This window comes from Prenolepis imparis, unplaced genomic scaffold (assembly GCF_030444845.1).
Source record: "Prenolepis imparis isolate NDT839.2.m4 unplaced genomic scaffold, iyPreImpa1.0 SCAF_13, whole genome shotgun sequence".
Lineage (NCBI taxonomy): Eukaryota > Metazoa > Arthropoda > Insecta > Hymenoptera > Formicidae > Prenolepis > Prenolepis imparis.
Window position 1 is genome coordinate 3,912,283 of NW_028141171.1, and position 12,198 is coordinate 3,924,480.

The following is a 12,198-nucleotide window of genomic DNA, read 5'->3' on the forward strand; positions in this document are numbered from 1 at the left end:
AAGCAGTGGTATCAACGCAGAGTACTTCAGCATACCAGCCTACAAACTTTTTAATCTAATATACGTAAAATGAATCCGTTAAAATGACATTAAACTCGGTATAATTCGGATAATTTTTAATTAAATACATGAAAAAAGTTCTTAATGAAAATGCATTCAATGTCTTTCCAATAAGTAATTAAAATGATTAAACTAATAATCACTCTAATTTAACTAAACTATATAAATATTTAAATGCGACCAACATCGTAAAAATGAATTTATTACATAATGAAACACGAGAAGCAGTGGTATCAACGCAGAGTACTATGACTTTCAAATAAATAATTTAAATGATTATACTTATCACACATCTAATTTAACTTAATCATATAAATATTTAAATGGGACCAATATCGTAAAAATGAAATTATTACATAATGAGGCAATAGTCTAATTCTTAATGAAAATGCATTCAATGTCTTCCAAATAAGTAATTAGAACGATTAAACTTATCACACAACTAATTTAATTAAATTATATAAATATTTAAATGGGACCAATATCGTAAAAATGAAATTATTACATAATGAAGCAATAGTCTAATTCCTAATGAAAATGCATTCAATGTCTTTCAAATAAGTAATTAGAATGATTATACTTATCACACATCTAATTTAATTTAATTATATAAATATTTAAAAGGGTCCAATATCGTAAAAAGGAAATTATTACATAATGAAGCACGAGTCAAATTCTTAAGGAAAATGCATTCAATGTCTTTCAAATATATAATTAAAATTATTAAATTTATCAAACATATAATTTAATTAAATTATATAAATATTCAGATGGGACCAATATCGTAAAAATGAAATTATTACATAATGAAGCAAGAGTCAAATTCTTAATGAAAGTGGTTTCAATGTCTTTAAAATAAGTAATTAAAATTATTGAAATAATCTTAGATCTCAGTTATTTAAATTGTATAAATATATAAATGGAACCAATATCGTAAAAATGAAATTATTACATAACGAAGCAAGAGTCTAATTCCTAATGAAAATGCATTCAATGTCTTTCAAATAAGTAATTAAAATGATTAAACTTATCACACATCTAATTTAATAAAATTATATAAATATTTAAATGGGACCACTATCGTAAAAATGAATTTATTACATAATGAAGCACGAGTCAAATTCTTGATGAAAATGCATTCAATGTCTTTCAAATAAGTAATTAGAACAATTAAACTTATCACACATCTAATTTAATTAAATTATATAAATATTTAAATGGGACCACTATCGTAAAAATGAAATTATTACATAATGAAGCAATAGTCTAATTCCTAATGAAAATGCATTCAATGTCTTTCAAATAAGTAATTAGAACGATTAAACTTATCACACATCTAATTTAATTAAATTATATAAATATTTAAATGCGACCAATATCGTAAAAATGAATTTATTACATAATGAAGCACGAGTCAAATTCTTGATGAAAATGCATTCAATGACTTTCAAATAAATAATTGAAATGATTATACTTATCACACATCTAATTTAATTAAATTATATAAAAATTTAAATGGGACCAATATCGTAAAACTGAAATTATTAAATAATGAAAGAAGAGTCAAATTCTTAATGAAAATGCATTCAATGTCTTTCTAATAAGTAATTAAGATGATTGAAATAATCTTAGATCTCAGTTATTTAAATTATATAAATATTTAAATAGAACCATTATAGTTAAAAATAAATTTATTACATAATAAAGCACGAGTCAAATTCTTAATGAAAATGCATTCAATGTCTTTCCAATAAGTAATTAGAATGATTAAACTTATCACACATCTAATTTAATAAAATTATATAAATATTTAAATGGGACCACTATCGTAAAAATGAATTTATTACATAATGAAGCACGAGTCAAATTCTTGATGAAAATGCATTCAATGTCTTTCAAATAAGTAATTAGAACGATTAAACTTATCACACATCCAATTTAATTAAATTATATAAATATTTAAATGCGACCAATATCGTAAAAAGGAAATTATTACATAATGAAGCACGAGTCAAATTCTTAATGAAAATGCATTCAATGTCTTTCAAAAAGTAATTAGAATGATTAAACTTATCACACATCCAATTTAATTAAAATATATAAATATTTAAATGGGACCACTATCGTAAAAATGAAATTATTAAATAATGAAAGAAGAGTCAAATTCTTAATAAAAATGCATTCAATGTCTTTCAAATAAGTAATTAAAATGATTAAACTTATCACACATCTAATTTATTTAAATTATATAAATATTCAGATGGGACCAATATCGTAAAACTGAAATTATTAAATAATGAAAGAAGAGTCAAATTCTTAATGAAAATGGATTCAATGTCTTTCCAATAAGTAATTAAAATAATTAAACTTATCACACATCTAATTTATTTAAATTATATAAATATTCAGATGGGACCAATATCGTAAAACTGAAATTAATAAATAATGAAAGAAGAGTCAAATTCTTAATGAAAATGCATTCAATGTCTTTCCAATAAATAATTAGAATGATTAAACTTATCACATATCTAATTTAATTTAATTATATAAATATTTAAATGGGACCACTATCGTAAAAATGATATTATTATATAATGAAGCACGAGTCAAATTCTTAATGAAAATGCACTCAATGTCTTTCAAATAAGTAATTAAAATGAATGAAATGATCTTAGATCTCAGTTATTTAAATTGTATAAATATATAAATGGAACCAATATCGTAAAAATTAATTATTACATAACGAAGAAATAGTCTAATTCCTAATGAAAATGCATTCAATGTCTTTCAAATAAGTAATTAAAATGATTAAACTTATCACACATCTAATTTAATTAAATTATACAAATATTTAAATGGGACCACTATCGTAAAAATGATATTATTATATAATAAAAGAAGAGCCATATTCTTGATGAAAATGCATTCAATGTCTTTCAAATAAGTAACTAAAATGATTAAACTTATCACTCATCTAATTTAATTAAATTATATAAATATTTAAATGGGACCACTATCGTAAAGAGGAAATTATTACATAATGAAGCAATAGTCAAATTCTTGATGGAAATGCATTCAATGACTTTGAAATAAATAATGTAAATCATTATACTTATCACACATTTAATTTGATTTAATTATATGAATATTTAAATGGGACCAATATCGTAAAAATGAATTTATTACATAATGAAGCAATAGTCTAATTCCTAATGAAAATGCATTCAATGTCTCTCAAAAAAGTAATAAAATGATTTAAATAATCTAAGATCTCAGTTATTTAAATTGTATGAATATATAAATGGGACCAATATCTTAAGAATGAAATTATTATATAATAAAAGAAGAGTCAAATTCTTAATGAAAATCCATTCAATGTCTTTCAAATAAGTAATTAGAATGATTAAACTTATCACACATCTAATTTAATTTAATTATATAAATATTTAAATGCGACCAATATCGTAAAAATGAAATAATTAAATAATGAAAGAAGAGTCAAATTCTTGATGAAAATGCATTCAATGACTTTCAAATAAATAATTTAAATGATTATACTTATCACACATCTAATTTAATTAAATTATATAAATATAATAATATAACCAATATCGTAAAAATGAATTTATTACATAATGAAGCACGAGTCAAATTCTTAATGAAAATGCATTCAATGTCTTTCAAATAATTAATTAGAACGATTAAACTTATCACACATATAATTTAATTTAATTATATAAATATTTAAATGGGACCAATATCGTAAAAATGAAATTATTAAATAATGAAAGAAAAGTCAAATTCTTAATGAAAATACATTCAATGTCTTTCAAATAAGTAATTAGAATGATTAAACTTATCACACATCTAATTTAATTAAATTATATAAATATTTAAATGCGACCAATATCGTAAAACTGAAATTATTAAATAATGAAAGAAGAGTCAAATTCTTAATGAAAATGCATTCAATGTCTTTCTAATAAGTAATTAAGATGATTGAAATAATCTTAGATCTCAGTTATTTAAATTATATAAATATTTAAATAGAACCATTATAGTTAAAAATAAATTTATTACATAATAAAGCACGAGTCAAATTCTTAATGAAAATGCATTCAATGTCTTTCCAATAAGTAATTAGAATGATTAAACTTATCACACATCTAATTTAATAAAATTATATAAATATTTAAATGGGACCACTATCGTAAAAATGAATTTATTACATAATGAAGCACGAGTCAAATTCTTGATGAAAATGCATTCAATGTCTTTCAAATAAGTAATTAGAACGATTAAACTTATCACACATCCAATTTAATTAAATTATATAAATATTTAAATGCGACCAATATCGTAAAAAGGAAATTATTACATAATGAAGCACGAGTCAAATTCTTAATGAAAATGCATTCAATGTCTTTCAAAAAGTAATTAGAATGATTAAACTTATCACACATCCAATTTAATTAAAATATATAAATATTTAAATGGGACCACTATCGTAAAAATGAAATTATTATATAATAAAAGAAGAGTCAAATTCTTAATGAAAATCCATTCAATGTCTTTCAAATAAGTAATTAGAATGATTAAACTTATCACACATCTAATTTAATTTAATTATATAAATATTTAAATGCGACCAATATCGTAAAAATGAAATAATTAAATAATGAAAGAAGAGTCAAATTCTTGATGAAAATGCATTCAATGACTTTCAAATAAATAATTTAAATGATTATACTTATCACACATCTAATTTAATTAAATTATATAAATATAATAATATAACCAATATCGTAAAAATGAATTTATTACATAATGAAGCACGAGTCAAATTCTTAATGAAAATGCATTCAATGTCTTTCAAATAATTAATTAGAACGATTAAACTTATCACACATATAATTTAATTTAATTATATAAATATTTAAATGGGACCAATATCGTAAAAATGAAATTATTAAATAATGAAAGAAAAGTCAAATTCTTAATGAAAATACATTCAATGTCTTTCAAATAAGTAATTAGAATGATTAAACTTATCACACATCTAATTTAATTAAATTATATAAATATTTAAATGCGACCAATATCGTAAAAATGAATTTATTACATAATGAAGCACGAGTCAAATTCTTGATGAAAATGCATTCAATGACTTTCAAATAAATAATTGAAATGATTATACTTATCACACATTTAATTTAATTAAATTATATAAATATTTAAATGGGACCAATATCGTAAAAATGAAATTTTTACATAGTGAAAAAAAGTCAAATTCTTAATGAAAATGCATTCAATGTCTTTCAAATAAGTAATTAGAATGATTAAATTTATCACTCATCTAATTTAATTTAATTATATAAATATTGAAATGGGACCACTATCGTAAAACTGAAATTATAAAATAATGAAAGAAGAGTCAAATTCTTAATGAAAATGCATTCAATGTCTTTCCAATAAGTAATTAAAATGATTGAAATGATCTTAGATCTCAGTTATTTAAATTGTATAAATATATAAATGGAACCAATATCGTAAAACTTAAATTATTACATAACGAAGCAATAGTCTAATTCCTAATGAAAATGCATTCAATGTCTTTCAAAAAAGTAATAAAATGATTTAAATAATCTAAGATCTCAGTTATTGAAATTGTATGAATATATAAATGGGACCAATATCGTAAGAATGAAATTATTATATAATAAAAGAAGAGTCAAATTCTTAATGAAAATCCATTCAATGTCTTTCAAATAAGTAATTAGAATGATTAAACTTATCACACATCTAATTTAATTAAATTATATAAATATTTAAATGGGACCACTATCGTAAAAATGAAATTATTACATAATGAAGCAATAGTCTAATTCCTAATGAAAATGCATTCAATGTCTTTCAAATAAGTAATTAGAATGATTATACTTATCACACATCTAATTTAATTTAATTATATAAATATTGAAATGGGACCACTATCGTAAAAATGAAATTATTAAATAATGAAAGAAGAGTCAAATTCTTAATGAAAATGCATTCAATGTCTTTCCAATAAGAAATTATAATGATTGAAATGATCTTAGATCTCAGTTATTTAAATTGTATAAATATATAAATGGAACCAATATCGTAAAAATAAATTTTTTACATAATAAATCACGAGTCAAATTCAAAATGAAAATGCATTCAATGTTTTTCAAATAAGTAATTAAAATGATCTGAACATCTGCTCTTAAAAATGCGATTATATATATATTTGAATAATTTTAATTCATAATTTTTAGTTTTATATATATTTATACAAATATAATATAATAATTATATATATTGTTATCATTTAGGTATACATTAATCTATTTTACTATGTGTTACATCGATAAAAAATTTATTATAATTTCTTTGAATATTATTGTTGAATTTAATGTGAAGAAATTATCGTTTTAAAAAAAAATGTACAAAATTTTTTTTTTAATATTTATATCAGATAAAATTAATTTCATAAAAATGTGATAATATGATGTAAATAATATGTTATAATATTTTAAACTCGAATATTTTATGACAGAAATCAGCTGATAGCTGTCAAAAAGAATTATGACATTATTTAAAACATATATTATTATTTTAATTTTTATAACATATTATTAGTTTAAAATTTAAATAAATCGTTAATTTGCTAATTAGAATTTAAAATAATAATAGGTTATAAAAATTAAAATAGTAATATATGTTGTAAATAATATGTTATAATGCCTTAGCTGCCATTAATATTTTTTGACAGAAATCAGCTGATAGTTTTCAAAAGTAACAATCGAATTTTAAGTATTATATTATATTATTTAATACATATTATTATTTTAATTTTTATAACATATTATTATTTTAAAATTTAATTAACAAATTTTCACTTAATTAATATTTTTTGACAGAAATCAGCTGATTAAAGTGTTAATTTGCTTATTAATTTTTTAAATAATATGTTTTAAATAATATGTTATAATATTTTTGACAGTTATCAGCTGATTTCTATCAAAAAATATTAATCAAGAAGAAGGTATTATAACATATTATTTACAACATAATACTATTTTAATTATATTACTATTAATTATATTACTATTTTTACCATATTATTATTTTAAAATTTAATTATCAAATTAATGCTTTAATCAGCTGATTTCTGTGAAAAAATATTAATCAAGTTTATACAAACTTTATTTTATTTTTTTTTAAATATTCTTTTTAACAAAAAATCGAAGAGTGGCGCGCGATTGTGTTGTTCTAGTAACTAGTATATAAAATCGAAGAATGCGCGTAGCACGCACTTGTTTTTTTCCGGTGTTTAAAAAAAGACGTGTCATAACTTGAAGTTATGATAATTAAATCGCGACATTAAACAATCAAAAAAATTAATCATTGCATCTAATAATTAAAACTTGTTAAAAAAGATGAAGAAAGAAAGAGCGCATTTAAATATATGAGAAAACATGAATAAAATAATTCTCACTTCGATAATAGAAAATATTTAAAAAAGACTATATAAATTATCTTTTTTTTTTAAATTGAAATATTCATCCTAATTAATTGTGTGTTTATTCATTTTGAGGTAACGGATAGTAACTATCTACAATCTACAATCTACAATCTACATTCTAAATCTACATCTCTACAATCAAATATTTATGAAACCGTTACCTCGTAATAAAATAATAGTTTATCACTTACCAATCGATGTTCAACAGCAGAGGAGATAACTGCATCGAAGCTACGTTGATCTGTAACATACAAATAGAATATAAATTATAACAGCGTTTTAAATAATTATTATCTAATTAGTATTTTAATATCTAATTAGTATTTTACACATTAAATTTTATATTCGACGCGTACAATAATCAGTAGATAGGTATATATAATTGAATAATTTTATAAATTTTGTAAAGATTATTTTTTTAAATATAAAAAACTTTTATAATATTTATACATATAGAGTTATTTCTCTCTAATTTTCCTTTATTTAAATTATTCAATATATAAATAGAATTATATAATATCTATGCGTAAAAAATACGTGATTTATAACAAGTCAAATATTATACATTTACATCATATTACATAAATATTATATAAATAATAAACACTCACCACAAAGTTGCTCCGCCGGTGCCTGATGCCTCCTAGTCCTGCTCCTCCTCTCAGGTCAGATTGATCAGGATTGTCCAATAATTCAAGTCAAAGTCTGCTGATTGATGATAACGCGCGATACTTTGAACGACACTCCCGCACTTAAACGCGCGATACTTTGAACGACACTCCCGCACTTGAACGCGCGACACTACCGTCCGATTGTGTCTTATTGTTAGACCATCGTGTTGCCGATCATATCGCTCAATTTTATGGCGATGTCAAGCACACCATATGTGCTTCATTAGTAATAACTGTCATTTCTTAATAATTACTATTCTATAATATCGATAACATCCCCCTTTAATGAAAATTATAATAAATTAATATTATATATAAAAGGAATTTTGTACGTTCTTTGTTATGAATCCGCGAAAATTCGATAATCAATTTTAATATATTCGCGGTTTGCAGTTTATTTCCGAATTACACGATAGCGCAATCGATGAATCACAAAAGTAAAAAAAAATAAAATAAAATAACATAATTCGTATTAAAATTTTAAGATATTATCATGAATTTTTCTGCAAATTTTATATCACTATTACTTTTTCTTTTAGTCCAAAATTATTATATATTCTCAAAATATCCGCAAAATATCTGATATGTTATATATTTTAAAATATAACTTTATTTTAACTAATGTAAACTCAAATGATCAATCAACATAAATGAATGGATTACAAAATATATAATATAAAATCTGTATATTATAATAATAAGTAATTATAATTATTTAATCATTTAAAATTTATAATCACACATACAATTAATATAATTGTTAGTATGTTCTTTTAAAATAAATTAGATTGAATATATTATGTATTACTATATAAAATGTTTCTTTTCCTTTTCTTAAACTGTAATTCTTAAACTGTATTCATAATCTTTATTATACTTTTAATCTTTAATAACCCATTCATTTTAAGGTAACGGAACTATCTACAAAATCTACAGTCTATACACAAGCTACAATCTAAATCTACACATTTCCACACAATCTAATCTCTACAAAACCGTTACCTTTTGTAATAAAATAATTTTTCACTCACCGGTCGATGCATAATAGCGGAGTTAACTGCATTGAAGCTTTCGTCGTTGATCTGTAACATATAAATAAAATTCAAATTATAGAACTGCTCAAAATAATTAATACTAAAAAAAATTATTATTTTGTATGCATTAAATTTTATATTCGATGCATACAAATAATAAACAGCAATATAATTAAAAAATTTTATAAATTTTTATTTAATAATAATTGAATTAACAATAAATACTTACACAATAGTTGCTCCGCTGGTGCCCGACGTCTCTCCCAGACCTCCTCCTCCTCTCAGATTGTCAAGATCATCAGTCATCAGTTACGTTGATCTGTAACATACAATTAAAATTCAAATTGTAGTAGCGCCAAAAATAATTAATATTTTAGAAAATTATTACTGTACGCATTGGATTTTATTTTCCATGCCTACAATAGAGAGCAAGTAGAAATATAGTTGAATAATTTTATAAATTTTTATTTAATTTATAATTTTTATTTAATTTACAATTATTAAATTTTTATTTAATTTATAATTATTTTTTATTTGATTTATAATAATTTTATTATTTTATTTTATTTTATTTTATAAATTTTTATTTAGTAATTGAACTAAATAAAGTCAATAAATACTCACTCCATGATTGTTCGACTGGTGCCCAATGTCTCCCAAACCTCCTCCTCTCAGATTATCAAGACAGTCAGTTATGTTGATCTGTAACATATAAATAAAATTCAAATTGTAGCAGCACACAAAATATATAAATATTCAGATGGGACCAATATCGTAAATATGATTTTATTACATAATGAAGCAAGAGTCAAATTCTGAATGAAAATGCATTCAATGTTATTCAAATAAGTAATTAAAATGATTAACCTTATCACACATCTAATTTAATTAAATTATATAAATATTCAGATGGGACCAATATAGTAAAAATGAAATTATTACATAATGAAGCAAGAGTCAAATTCTTAATAAAAATGCATTCAATGTCTTTCAAATAAGTAATTAAGATGATTGAAATAATCTTAGATCTCAGTTAATTAAATTATATAAATATTTAAATAGAACCAATATCGTAAAAATAAATTTATTACATAATAAAGCACGAGTTAAATTCTAAATGAAAATGCATTCAATGTCTTTCAAATATATAATTAAAATGATTAAATTTATCAAACATCTAATTTAATTAAATTATATAAATATTCAGATGGGACCAATATAGTAAATATGAAATTATTACATAATGAAGCAAGAATCAAATTCTTAATGAAAATGCATTCAATGTCTTTCAAATAAGTAATTAAGATAATTAAACTTATCACACATCTAATTTAATTTAATTATATAAATATTCAGATGGGACCAATATAGTAAATATGAAATTATTACATAATAAAGCAAGAGTCAAATTCTTAATGAAAATGCATTCAATGTCTTTCAAATAAGTAATTAAAATGATTAAACTTTTCACACATCTCATTTAATTAAATTCCATAGAATCGTTTTCATTAGAGACTTTTTAGAAATCATTAAAATATTCATGAGATTGTTAATACGAATGCTTATCGAAAATATATATAATGTATAATTTAAATTTCTTTCTGAGCTAATTTAAAAAATAGATTTTTTTAACCAATGTTATATTATTGCGTTTTTTGAAAAAAAAAAAAAAAAAAAAAAAAAAAGAATAACTTTAAGATATTTATGAAATTTTTAATGCGAGTGCTTATCGAAAATATTATAAATTTAAATATATGTATATATGTATAATGTAAATTTATTTCTGAGCTAATCTCAAAAATCAATTTATATCCTAAACAATATTATGTTATTATTATATTAGCGGTTTTTATGTGCTGGCTAATATATATTTCAAATAAATGGCGATGATATAAATTCGATGATAGGTATAATTAGTTAAATAAAATCAATTTACTCACCGGTCGTTGAAACGCGGTTATATTTTCGTTGATTGTTGCGTCGCTTCGGAAAGTCGTTCCTATAAATAATATTATATTATTATTATATGAGCGATTTTCATATGCTAGCTATATATTTCAGGTAAATGACAATGATATAATCAGGTAAATAAAGTCTATTTGCTCACCAGTCGTTGAAACGCTGCCATATTCTCGTTGATTATTGCGTCGTTTCGGAAATCGTTCGCCGAGATGCATTTCCATCGACCAGGCATTACAGATTTCGATTTCCCCCATTAAATAATACGATAGAACGATCACCCGTTACTTTGTACGGCATTCTCGACACCGATTGCACGCACTACGCACCGGATTGCATAAATAACAACGGATAAATAACGACGATATATAACCATCCGCCACTTTCTATATTCGCGATATGTAGTGAAGTAGTACGCTGTGACGTAGTACATCGTGACGTAATGCAACACTTTGTGCGGCGCGAACTTCGCGCGGTTCGCGCGCGACACAATCATCTGAAAACGATAAATTATGTATTGATTAAATATCTCACATTCAAAATATGGTTTTCCCAAAGCACAAAAGCTTGAACGCGATGAGATTCGTACAAATAAATGACGCCAAATGATACATACCTCTTAATAAATAGAATGTTCAATGAGATCGATCGATTCGGAGAAAAAGCGGTTAAGCGGCGTAGCCCGGAGAATGCAGACTGTCGTAGGTTGATTAACCGTGATCGCACGACTTAATTAATACTTCCTCCTAATTGCCCGTGGCACGATTCAATACTCCCAACATTCGTTTGTACGCGGAATTCATTCTTAACGGGAAAAACGCGTGAAAAATGCGGAGCCGATTGAGCGCGATACCGTGACTATCGAGAGGACGCGAGGGACGAAGGACGTGACGTAGTAACTACGTAAGTCGACACTCAGCGCGCC

The 12,198-nt window shown here is 23.1% G+C and overlaps 1 protein-coding gene and 1 long non-coding RNA gene across 2 annotated transcripts in view; both read right to left on the minus strand.

Moving 5' to 3' along the window:
* LOC145944327 (uncharacterized) overlaps positions 1 to 12,198 on the minus strand; it is a 281,689-nt gene that overhangs the window by 40,769 nt on the left and 228,722 nt on the right. The window lies entirely within an intron of this gene.
* LOC145944917 (uncharacterized) lies at positions 9,544 to 11,651 on the minus strand. Its single transcript, XR_014426766.1, has 4 exons — positions 11,422 to 11,651; positions 11,255 to 11,313; positions 9,939 to 10,016; positions 9,544 to 9,633 (listed from the first exon to the last, which is right to left on the minus strand). It is a non-coding gene; the product is annotated as an uncharacterized LOC145944917 (long non-coding RNA).